Below are 12,056 nucleotides of genomic sequence, written 5' to 3'. Positions count from 1 at the left end.
TGTCATTACAAAGCAGCAAACAGGTATTTGAAGCTGCTGGTGCCTCTGGAGTCCCATGAACCTCGCGGTGTAGGATCCTCCAGAGGCTTGCAGTCATGCATAAACCTACTATTCAGCCACCCCTAACCAGTGGGCCCAGAAATACATGAAGACTCATTTTCATACAGTTTTGTTACTGATGAGTGCTGTGCAACCCTGGATGGTCCAGATTGAGGAGTAGTGGATGGTTGGTGGATGGCCACCATGTCCCAACAAGGCTGAGGAAGAGAGAGCTGGTAGGCCCCTTTAGGATCCCTGAAGGTGTGAAAATGACCTTGACAAAGTATATAGAGTTTCTGACTGACTCCTTTCTTCCATGGTATAAAAAAAAGAACTCTGTCTTATGTAGCAAAATTATCTTCATGCATGACAATGCACCATCTCATGCTGCTAAGAATACCTCTGTGTCATTGGATGCTATGGCATAAAAGGAGAGAAACTCATGGTGTGGCCCCCATCCTCCCCTGACCTCAACCCTATTGAGAACCTTTGGAGCATCCTCAAGCTAAAGATCTATGAAGGTGGGAGGCAGTTCACATTAAAACAGGAGCTCTGGGAGGCTATTCTGACATCTTGCAAAGAAATTCAAGCAGAAACTCTCCAAAAACTCACAAGTTCAATGGATGCAAGAATTGTGAAGGTAATATCCAAGAAGGGCTCCTATGTTAACATGTAACTTGGTCTGTTAAGATGTTTTTGATTGAAATAGCTTTAGATTTCAGTAAATATGACCTCCTAATGCTGCAAATTCAACAAATGACAATTTTCAGTTCTTTTCAACCTATGAACTTGAACCTGTGGAACAGTGCATTTTGAGTTTTTTATTTTTGAAAAAAAAAAGTTATAATTGGGAGGTTTGTTCAATCAAATTTGAATTATGCTCTAATGGTTGATGACTTGAAAATTACAGGGACTGTCATTTGCATCAACTTTATTGGATATTCAGAGAAAAATATCATTTGCATAATAATTTGGAATGCGGTGTAGTCTCTTTCTTACAAGATCTCTCAGTTTGTGAGGACAGCCTGATCTAGGCAGATTTAAACATGTGCCATATTCTTTCCATTTTTTGATGATGATTTACCTGAACTCTGGGGGATGTTCAGTACATTGACATTTTTTTTGTATCCATCCCTTGACTGATACTTTTCAATAACCTTTCCTTTGAGTTGATTAGAGTGTTCTTTTGTCTTTGTGGTGTAATGGTAGCCAAAGATACTGATGAACCAGTAACTAGACCTTCCAGACGCAGGTTTTGTTTTTGTTGTGTTTTTTACTAAAATCACACGAGACACATTCACTGCACTCAGGTCATCCCCATTTACCTAACTGTGAGACTACAGCATCAGTTGGCTGGACCTCTGTTCAGTTAGCCATTCACATTCTTTTATACCGCACAAGCTTGAGCCACATGAGAGAAGCATTACCACAACATGTTACCAACGACAACAACAGCGTGTATGTCCTAATGTAACGCTGCAGCTGATTTAGCCAATTTACGTTAGCCAGCTGTCAAAGTTGCTAGGTGACAGGGTGGCGTTTAGAAATGTAAGGGTAAGGGGGACAGCTGGTGACACAGACAGGGAGTCCTCTGCAGACCAGGCTTTCTCCTTTCAGATCTACTAAAGCTCTACTTAGGCTATGGGGTATCAGATCAGTATCAGACCAGCCCTGCCCTTTAGATAGCATGACAGTTAAAGAGAAAATGTGGGTTCCAAAACAACAATTGTACTATGCTTAAGTTATCTGGGGTCCCATTTGTGTGCTTTTTAAAAATAGGGCTACCGGCCTATGTTACATGCCACTTTTATTCTGGTGGCTCTACAACATCAGAATGAACAACCAGTAAAACAGTCATCAATTATGAAAATCTCCAGACACAATGGATCAGACGGATCTATGTTGATTAATCTTCACTGAGCTCAATTTAAAATAAAAATAGGAAGTTAACATTTCTTTCCTTATTTTCTCTCCTGAAATTCTTGGCCATATGACTTAAGGCAGTGATCATCTATTGGTGGCCCATGGGCCACATCAGCCACCCAAAGCTTCACATCCAGCAATATCTCTATTGCTTCATTGTGGCTAGCTGCAGTATGGGCAATAGGGGCTGATCTCATTGTTAATGCCTAAAAATTGCAGGAGATATAAACACTATACAATAATTTCTTAATTAGACCAAAATTTTTAATTTAATTTAGTTAATTTGACTGCTGGCCCCAACACAGTCTGTCATGACATGTTTATTTGTCTATTAATTATGAAAATTCACAGTACAAGGCAAAATGATGTCATACTGCAAAGCAAAAATGCAGTGAAGATGATTTTGTGGCTCTTTGATTTGTTGTGACAGAAAAACACTGGGACTGTCCAAACCAGACAGACCATCATAGGGGGATTTGCACAAGCTTGTTCGTCATGTTGCTGTGCTGTTGCAGAGCAATGATTTAGTGTCTTTGTTACATGGCTGTATAGATTTTGGCCTTTATCCATTGTGTTTGATGGTTGATATCCACATAATACATGGGCAAAGCCTGATGTCTAAAGGTGCAAAGGAGAGAGGGGGAGAAAGAGGGAAAGAAAGAAATAAAGCTGCAGAGAATAGTCAGTTATCTATTAAAATGACTCACTCCTTAATTGATAGATGTTTGGTCTGTCTGTTTGACAAAGATAGATTTCAGTTTTTGTCAATGAGTGTGCTTTCACCAGCTCTGCTGCTCTACGTTTTGCTGAAACCAAATAAAACATCTGGTTAAATTTCAGATTAAAATGCACCCTTGATGACGCCAGACAAATGCCAGGTCGTATTTCACTTTCCTACATCAACAAGATGTCATATGGGGTATAGCCGAGCCCCGAGTCAACAGGTCAGAGGGACAAGAAGAAGCACATTTATTTATAAATAGGTTACTTATCCATGGTAAGAGCATGAAATTCCACATGAAAGGACAAAAAAGAGACAAATCCAAGCAATTCCACCCTTCTACAGCTCCTGCAGTTTGGAATAATGGCTTTGATGTGTTTGTTATGTTTTTATAGCACTTCAGTAGTATCTATCTGGTTCGGCATGGCGAGATTCTGTAATTACCTTGTGAACTCTTCGGTCTTGTGGGTCGAGCAGTCCTGTGGAGCTGCTCGGTGCTGCACTTTCAGTCGCAGGGTGTTGATGGATGGTGGGACACACAGTAAAACTGCAGCACAGCCATGATGGACCAGAAATGGACCCAGTGGAATTCCCAGGTTAGGCTGATGTGAAAAAAATAGAGCTGTCAAAATGAATGAATTATTTTTATTTCTTAAGCACACAAAAAATACAACAGTCTGCCATAAGTTTGTGATTTTGGTAAAAAAAACTGTTCTGTGGCCTTTAGATTTGTTTTATTCAATACAACCTGAAGATAAGCACCATCAAGGATTTACTAGTAAGACAGCTTGCCTCTATCTCTCCTCCTCCCCTGCCTGTGTGTATCTCCTGAGAGCACAAACACACAGAAACAAGGACACTCACCTACATCGGAGATGTGCTCCATGTCCAAACACTAAATTCATTTCTTGATGTGCAAGCTTCCCTGTTTAAATGTTTTCTTCCTGTAAAAGGTTCCAGTGGCTCAAAGCATGTCCCGTTGCTACCATCATTTCATGACATCATCAATAAAAAACTTCCTGTGCATGCTGGTGTGTCATGAAAGCCGACTCATGAGGAGTAACAACATAACTTTTGAGACTAAATAAACACTGATAAAGAGAGACAAAATATTAATAACAATCGTTTGAAAATAACTCAAATATTTCAAATAGTTCAGAAAAAAATAATGATGAAGGAAAGTTCCAGACATAATGAAATGTGTATAAATGGAATTAGCTAATACTGACAACCTGAGTGCTGGGCTTAAAAATGACACTCAGTTTCATGTTTCCTCCAGTATCAAGTCCTGTGATTCTACACGTGGTATCAGTTTCAAAGTGAAGATTTTGGTAGTGTGATAACACTTTGATCATTGCTGTGCAAATGTCCTGATGTTTATCAGGTGGTTTTTAAGCACTGCCACCCAGTAAGCATCACAATAACATGCCTGTGAGCATGCCAAGTGGCAGAATTGTTTGTGCGGAGGAGGCTGGTGTATTTTGTTATACAAATATTTTTGCGTTGAGGACTGTGAGAATAAAAATGTCTGGAAAAATTCCTCCAATGGCTGTTGAGTCATTTTACATAAAATACAAAGTCTCTTATGGATGAATTAGGCTAAAGAAAAAATAAGCAGAAATTCAAATCTTCACTGTCAATTGGATTGGTTCTCTCAGAAATGGTGAGTCGTTAATGACTACCTATTCACTCCTTATTTACATACTGGTGGTACTAAGTAAAGTGACCCTCAATATTAACTGGGAACATTTATACTCATCCATACACATTCACACACCACTAACGCAGCAGTATGAGTGATTTGAGGTTAAATGACTTGCCCAAGGACATATTGACATGAGACTGCAGAAGCTGGGGGTTGAACCCTTGACCTTCCGTTTGAGAAACAACCAACTCTACCTACTGATCCACAGTTGCAGCATAACTTAAAGCATTTGTAGAAAAGTTTGCACGTAGACACAGTCAAGGGATCACCAAAGTAAAAGCTGTACAATCCAACCTGTTTGACGCTAAAGCTCTAGGAAGCACATAAGTGGCTGACGATTTTCATAGGAAGAAGGAAACAGTGGGTGTTTCAGTTATTTTTTATTCTTTCTGTTCCAGTGAATTTGTGTAATGTCTTAACTTTTTAGTGGGAAAGACTCTTGAATAAACAAACAGTATTAAACTGGTTGTCCTTTTTCATTACTGCAGAAAGGCTCCTCAGTCATTTTGTCCTTGTATTTTGTTTTGTTCCTTTTTGATCGACTGACCCATGCCGCTAATGTTAAAGCTCTTACTGCATGTCATGTCTATGAGTTAACCCAGAGTAACCTCCTCTGTAGAGCGAGGTGAAGGAAAGTGTTTGGATGTGAACAAACATCCTGAAGGGATTAGTTTAACCTGTCAAACAAACGACTTGTGCCTTTCTATGTGTGTGTTTAGCATGTATGAGCACATGGCTGTTAAAGAGGAGAACAGATTGTGTTGATCTCTGTGATGTCCTCCACATCTTATCAGTGGGCTCACTTAAAGGTCACAGGTTGGGCCTCATTTTGTGTTGGAAAGGTGAGGTTGTGTTGACACACATTCCCATTGGTTGTTCCTTTTCCTCTGATAAAGCCGAAGCTGTCATTCCCATAAACACTGGATGGACAAAGTATCAAAAAAGTTTTCCAAAGACTACATCCTTGTAAAATATACTTTGGAAAATGATCATTTCTAGTCCTGTGAGATAGGTGGAAAATATGGGATGTGCAAAAAAAATGTTCTAATATTTTGAAGACATTAATATTTGTAATAAACAAGTGTGAGTGAAGTGTACATTAAAGTTCCATTATTTTTCTCTGTAACTACCTCATCAGGGCCCAAATATTGCATTGCTTCTTGCCCACAGATTTGTTAACGGTGCACAAGGCCTTCAGTCGATGTGCACAATTGATGAACCCACGCCTCGTTTGACAAAATGTGCAGGGATTTGTGAACTGTAGTTATGGATTTGCAGCCTGTGAGCACAGATTAGTAATCCATGGGTACAGATTGGGAGACTGTAAAATTTGTCTGACTAGAGCCTTCGAGGTCTCTGTAGAGTTATAATGTATAAAACAGAGTAGGGCTACTGCAACAAAAGTTTTAAATTCAAAACAGGAAACTGAATCTGCCTCATTATCAAATCTTAGATTCACAAAACCATCTTTAGTCACTGTGTTTATAGACATAATATCCTGAAATGTATGGCTCTACCTACCATTGAGGTCACCTGAGGTCAGGACCTCGGTATATTTCCAAGGTGTATATTAAAATAACTTCATGTTCCTGTAGTAAATGCAACGACATTCAAATGCAAAGAGAATAACTCGCTCCTCTGATAACAGTTATTGATTGTGTGTGTGAGATGCAGGTACAGTTTCTAATGTATGTTTAGTGGGCAAGCAACATTCAGCATGTTAATTTACCATGATAACTTACCAGATATTGTTGATATCGTATGTCTGCCTGCAACTGTGTTGCTTTCAGTCACAGACAATCACAGGCACACCAGTCACACGGTGAATCAACTGCATTTCAGAACTATAGCTCAGAAAATAAACATGAGCCCTGCATGCTACAGACAAAGTCTTCTGAGAGCTCTGAGCATTTTTGATGAACAGCGATCTGCTCCTGTAAACTGTGGGTCTACTCATTGAAACTGTGGGGCCTGTGTCACTGTAAGATCACACACATGCACACTGTACATCACAGAGATGGTAAAAGAAGAAATAAAAACACTCTTAAAGTAAAACTAATAACTTATTAATCATTGGAACAAACTCGTGCATATACTTGAATATGTGGTTAAGTATTTAACACTTTAGTCAGACATGAATCATGTAAAAAAAAAGGACATCTTAAAGAGTGATTAAACTTGATTTAGCCTAGGTAGTCTCCTTACCATATGGTTACGCTAAAGTGTGAGCAGTTCATGATTCCTTCTTTTTAAATCAGAAAACACTACCTTCTTTACTGGGCTGGCATGAAAGACTGGATTTTGTTTCTAATTTATCTAAGGACTGACTCATTATGTGGCTTACTGTTAGAATCCAGTAGCAGGTCTGGTTATGGTTTGGGGTATTTTAGTCTCACCTCATTGACTCCAATCATGGGGAAACAGTAACCTTTGCAAAGCAGATGGATACACCCTTTTCTGCATTTCTCACTGGCGAATCCATCTTGTAAAGCTCCTGTCTGAACCATTTGGCCCCAGAAAGTGACAGAACCAATCAGCGATGAGGGGCAGTACTTTCGGATAAGTCCTGATGTAAGCAAGCAAGCAAGCAGCGACAAAAGGCCAGTGCAATTATGGTGGGAGAGATAGCATGGATGCTGCTAAAGCACAAGTTTTATCAGAACTTGACGACATGTCTTCATTAAAATAAGAACAAAGAACAGCATTTAGTTGTTTCCTTTTCAAAAATGACAAAAGTCTTGGGAGCACCCCTGGACCCCACACACACACACCAGATTTCCTGCTTTAACCCCTGCTTTTACCCTCATGAGCAATAATATCTCTTGTATTTGGATGAAAAAGCTTAACAGGCATACATTTAGATCAGGCAAATAAAAGCAATTCCAGGGGTAGCATGCCCTGAAACTTCCCTGATAGGTTCAGTATTTGGACCTTGGCATTTCTAAAACCCTGCTTGTCGGCCCTGCTCAAATGTGTAATGCACTGTTATTTTGGATTTAGTCTTAGTCTTGGTCTTTTGATTAAAATCACTTTAAAATATAGTCACATCTTAGTCATTTTAAACCTTATAGTTGGCAGAACTCAAAACATTTATGTCTGGTTTTAGTCTATAAAAAATACTTATGTTTTCAGTCCTTACTTTCAGTCAAGGCATCTATTTTCTTTGAACTAACTCAGCTAGCCATACTGTAAAAGTGATATAAATGTTAAATGCTCATAAGAATGAACTGTCAATACTTTCATTGACTAAAAATATACTGAAGAAACACTGCCATATCTTAGTGGAGAAATATCACAGGCTTTGAATGTTCAACAGTCCAACACGAACATTTTAGTCTTGTTTTAGTTGAGTATTATCATCCAAGATCTATTTTTAGCTAGTCTTAGACTAGTTTAGCTAGTCTTCCTTGCAAGTTGGCTATCAATTTTAGTCACAGTTTTAGTCGACAAAATTAACACTGGTGTAATGGCCTCTGTTACTTCTCTGTGGCATATGGATTTGTTTTAATGAGTCAAACTCACAAAACTCTGAAAAACTTATGTTTGTTGTAACAACAACATTTTTGATTAGTTACTACTCAGTGTTTTGAGTTTTGTTGTTTGAACAGTTTGAGTGTTTGTGTGGCTTTTCATGGCTGTCTGTCATAGTGTTAATCCAACTGAAATTGTAGTGAATTACATTTCTTAACATATGACCAACAGGCCTGGATGATAGAGCTGAGATAACCTTGGCTTTCTGTGCACACTCCAGTTTCCATGCCAAGCTTTGACCTGAAGTGCATGAGCATAAATGCATAGCGTAGCAGAAGTCACGTAGTTGTATGTCCTCGAATGAAACATCAATCTAGTGGGACAGAATACATCAACCTTGCAAAGCAGATTAATAGGCTAGATTCCATGTCTGTCATCTGGTGGATATTGCAAAGCTTCAAGCTGAAACACTTTTTTCCAAGCCAGAGAATGAGCGCACCAGTCAACAGAATTTAAAGAGGATGAGGCTGCAGGTATAAGTGGGGTTTAGTTGCACTAGCCTGTAAACAATGGCAGCTAAAGGCTCTAATAGCAAATTTCCTTTAGTTTGGATATGGGCCAAATGAACAGCAAAAAAGTGGCCTACATTCAGAAGCGAGTGATGGTCCAGATCTGGCCCAAGTGTACAGAAGCCATGTTTAAACCATTACAAAGCCGAACCTCCACCAAGATTATTCCAACTACAGGATATTATCTGGACCAGGTGCTTCATAAGCAATCTTGAGGATCCCTCTAATACTTAAGGTATTACGTGAATGATGCTTGTGGTTATGATTTAGCCCTCATATGTTTTTCTAAGTCATGTTTGCCACTTGCATACCACATGTCCCTAAAGTTATCTGGGCCAAGTACTTCAATTCTGGAGGTCTCCAAGAAGAGATATTACTTCCAGGTTTGAAGGCATACATAAGCAGTTATGATTTGGCCCTCATATTGTATGCCATGTCATGTCACATCCGACCAAACATGGTTCAAAAGTCAATAAGCTTATCTGGGCCATGTGCTTCAATTTCAGAGGTCTTCAAGAAGAGATACTACCACCAGGTTTGGAGGTATGGCAAAACATATGAGTTATGAGTTGGCCCTCATAGGGTAAGCCATGCTGCATCTCAGCCAAAGGTGCCAGATAAATGTTGGCCAAATATATGAAAAAGTCTATCTGTTGTGTCAGGTCAAGCATGCATTGTGATTGTGCCAAAAGTAAAATTTAGAATATGTATGATGTGTATGTACCTCTAGACTAGAACAATATGCAGTCAGTTTACAACTTCTTAGCAAGGTCAACAGAGAAGGATCATCAGTAGTAACTAGCTGGAGGGGGGCATATCGCCACAGAGAGTAGAGGAGGTGGACAGGCTTCCATCAATAAATGGATTCTCGTGCCGTGCATGCTGACAAGGACAGCAGTCAAGTTAAAGTGAATAACTGAGCTTTAACTGTAGCTAGGCTTAAGTGTGCCTATGAATGGGCCGACCATCAAGCTATGCCCGGTTACTTGAGGAGTGAAGTTGCTTGGCAGCTAGCTGAAGATTCTTCTGATTGGCTGGTTTATCTGGTCTCCAAATGTTACATGATTTTCATGCTTGTGCATATTAAATGAGTTTATTTTTCCTTTTCTTTCTCTCAGGGATTCTTTGTGATAAATTCATTATGCAGTGTCATAATAGTGTGAGAATTAGAATGTTGTTAATCATTCAGCCCTTATAAGTGTCCTTACTTTTTAGACAATTACATTTAATTTTTTTTTTTTTTTTTTTTTTTTTCTATTACTAGTGACTCAATAATTCTATAGTAAGCTACAGATTGAATTGCATGTGTTTTTGCTAAGGTGTCAGAAAATTATTAGCTTTAAAGCTGAACAACACATTAACTTGAAATTTTGGTGAAATTGAACAAAACAGCAGCCAAATCTTTTCGTACATTAACCGAGGTGTATGGGGAACACTGCATGTCACGTGTGCGTGTGTTTGAATGGCACAAAAGATTTTGCGGACTCAGAAAGGATTTTCAAGACGATGAACATTCTGAGCGCCCATGCACATCAAAAACTTCTGATAACATTCAACAAATTGAACAAATCACTTAAAAAGATTGACAACTGAGTTTAAGAATGATAGCAGAAGTGGTGTCCATTGTTAAAGAGACAGTTCTGCATGAAAATTTGAACATGACAAAAGTGTGTGCTGAATTGTCCCAAAACTTCTAAAACACATGCACATTTGTGGAGACATTTTGGAACAAATTGAAGGAAACACTTTTCTTGAAAAAGCAGTGATTACATGCAATGAAACTTGGATCTTCTAATACAATCCTGAGACAAAATGGCCGTCAGTGCATTTGAAAACACCACTGTCACCAAGGATGGAGAGAGCACGACAATGCAAGTCCAAATTCAAGGCCATGTTGATTGTTTTCACTAAAACATCTCTTAGGTTGAAAAAAAGATGGTTTTAAGAATTGACACTCTATTGAAAGGATGGTAATGACATATAGATGCATTGTTCTTCTTCCTCAATATACATTGATTGTTAACCCTGAGTGCAGTTTTAGCAAATAGAACAATAGCAAGGAAGAAGTAATTATATTGTAGATTGAGGTGAGTACAGTCTAAAAAGATGTGTGAAGAAGAGCAGAGCAGCCAGACATCACTGCCCAGAATGTACTGCAAAAATGGCGGCCTGTGTGAATCTAGTGTGTTTCTTTATGTAAAATATAATAATCTTACTTTAATAAGGTCAAATATCTTAACATGTAGTGCTCCTTCAAAATGATTAAAATTTTGAGTAGAAAACACATCAATGTGTTCTTACTCAAAGTAGTGATGTGTAAGTAAAAGTAAATATAGTTATGTGTGATGCAAAAAACAGCAGCAGCATGGCATGGATTGTTTTTACTAGTTAGAAAACTCCTAAAGGTCATTGATACATTTCACTACTTCAGTACATCATCTCCCTGCACAACCAAGATGAATCTTTTTACACTTTGTGTCCTTTTAGCAATAAAAGAAACAGTAATGGCATTTTCAGAAATGCATTTTTTTTATTATGTTACCATTAAATAGTATAAGGCCACTCTCTTACCTTTCTAGTCCTTATGCTACACTAACATTAACAGCTACATCATATTCAACTGATTTATACATTACCTCTTCCTTTATCTCACTAAGGGTACGAGTTTTTTTTTTTGGTTAATGCATAACTTGTAATAATGGTCAAATCACAGGAAATGAATAATGCACAGTGTTGTGGTGTGCTTTAAATGACTACTTATAATTTATTCACTGTGCAAGTAGATAAAACTGAATCATATCCCTTCACCAGTATGCTTTCAGAATTTTCTTGTTCAGGTTTTTTTTTAATTTGCACTATCAAAATAAAATCCTGTTGTTTTTTGGCCAGAAAGCTAAATTGGGAATCACGTTGATGAAGCTGACATGAGTGGAGTGGGTGCTATTAAAGAGAAGGAAGTGAGCATTGATCTGTTTCACTGTGCTGTGTTGGCAACTCCATTTGCGTTTCTCTCTCTGGGCAGTTTAGAGTAATTGCTTGCTCAAGGACTTTTGAGACCTGATTGCTGTAACCCACTGAGGCTCCATTTGTGTTTGTCCTAGTTGAAGCCAGTCCTCTGTGATAATGCAGCATGCACAGGATTTCTTTGTCAACATAATACAAATGGGAAGTATCTTTTTGAACACCTTGAAATTGACATATGCTCCTGCCTGCTACAGTATATGCAGACTCTTATGGTTGATATTTGGTGTGTACATTATTAATATCTCTCTTTGGGGGTCTTAGTCTGCAAGCCTATGAGGTGAAACCTGAGTGTATTTCTTAAAAGCATCAATTCTGCATCTAATGCGTTCAACACGCTCACATTCAGACTCTCAGGCTCTGTATTCTTCAAATCAGTCTGCTGTCATAGTGTTGCTGCAGTGCAATAAAACACAGCCTGTGATCAACCCTCAACCCTTTCAGCCTGCACTCGTCTGCACCAAAGCAGCCAGCATTAGCGGTGCACTCACTCAGTGATCACCTGCACTCTTTAGAAACAGGCACACACTTGCTCCTGCACCTGCACACCCATGCACTCTGACACACGTGCATGCTCATGCACACACAAGCACATTGACGTCCTCCA

General features: G+C 38.8%; 1 protein-coding gene across 1 annotated transcript in view; it reads left to right on the top strand.

Annotated features, from left to right (window-relative positions):
* The window catches only part of cnnm2b (cyclin and CBS domain divalent metal cation transport mediator 2b), a 95,777-nt gene that overhangs the window by 54,951 nt on the left and 28,770 nt on the right, over positions 1–12,056 (top strand). The window lies entirely within an intron of this gene.

The sequence above is a fragment of the Cheilinus undulatus genome, linkage group 4 (genome assembly GCF_018320785.1).
Source record: "Cheilinus undulatus linkage group 4, ASM1832078v1, whole genome shotgun sequence".
Lineage (NCBI taxonomy): Eukaryota > Metazoa > Chordata > Actinopteri > Labriformes > Labridae > Cheilinus > Cheilinus undulatus.
This window is presented reverse-complemented; position numbering and strand designations above follow the sequence as displayed.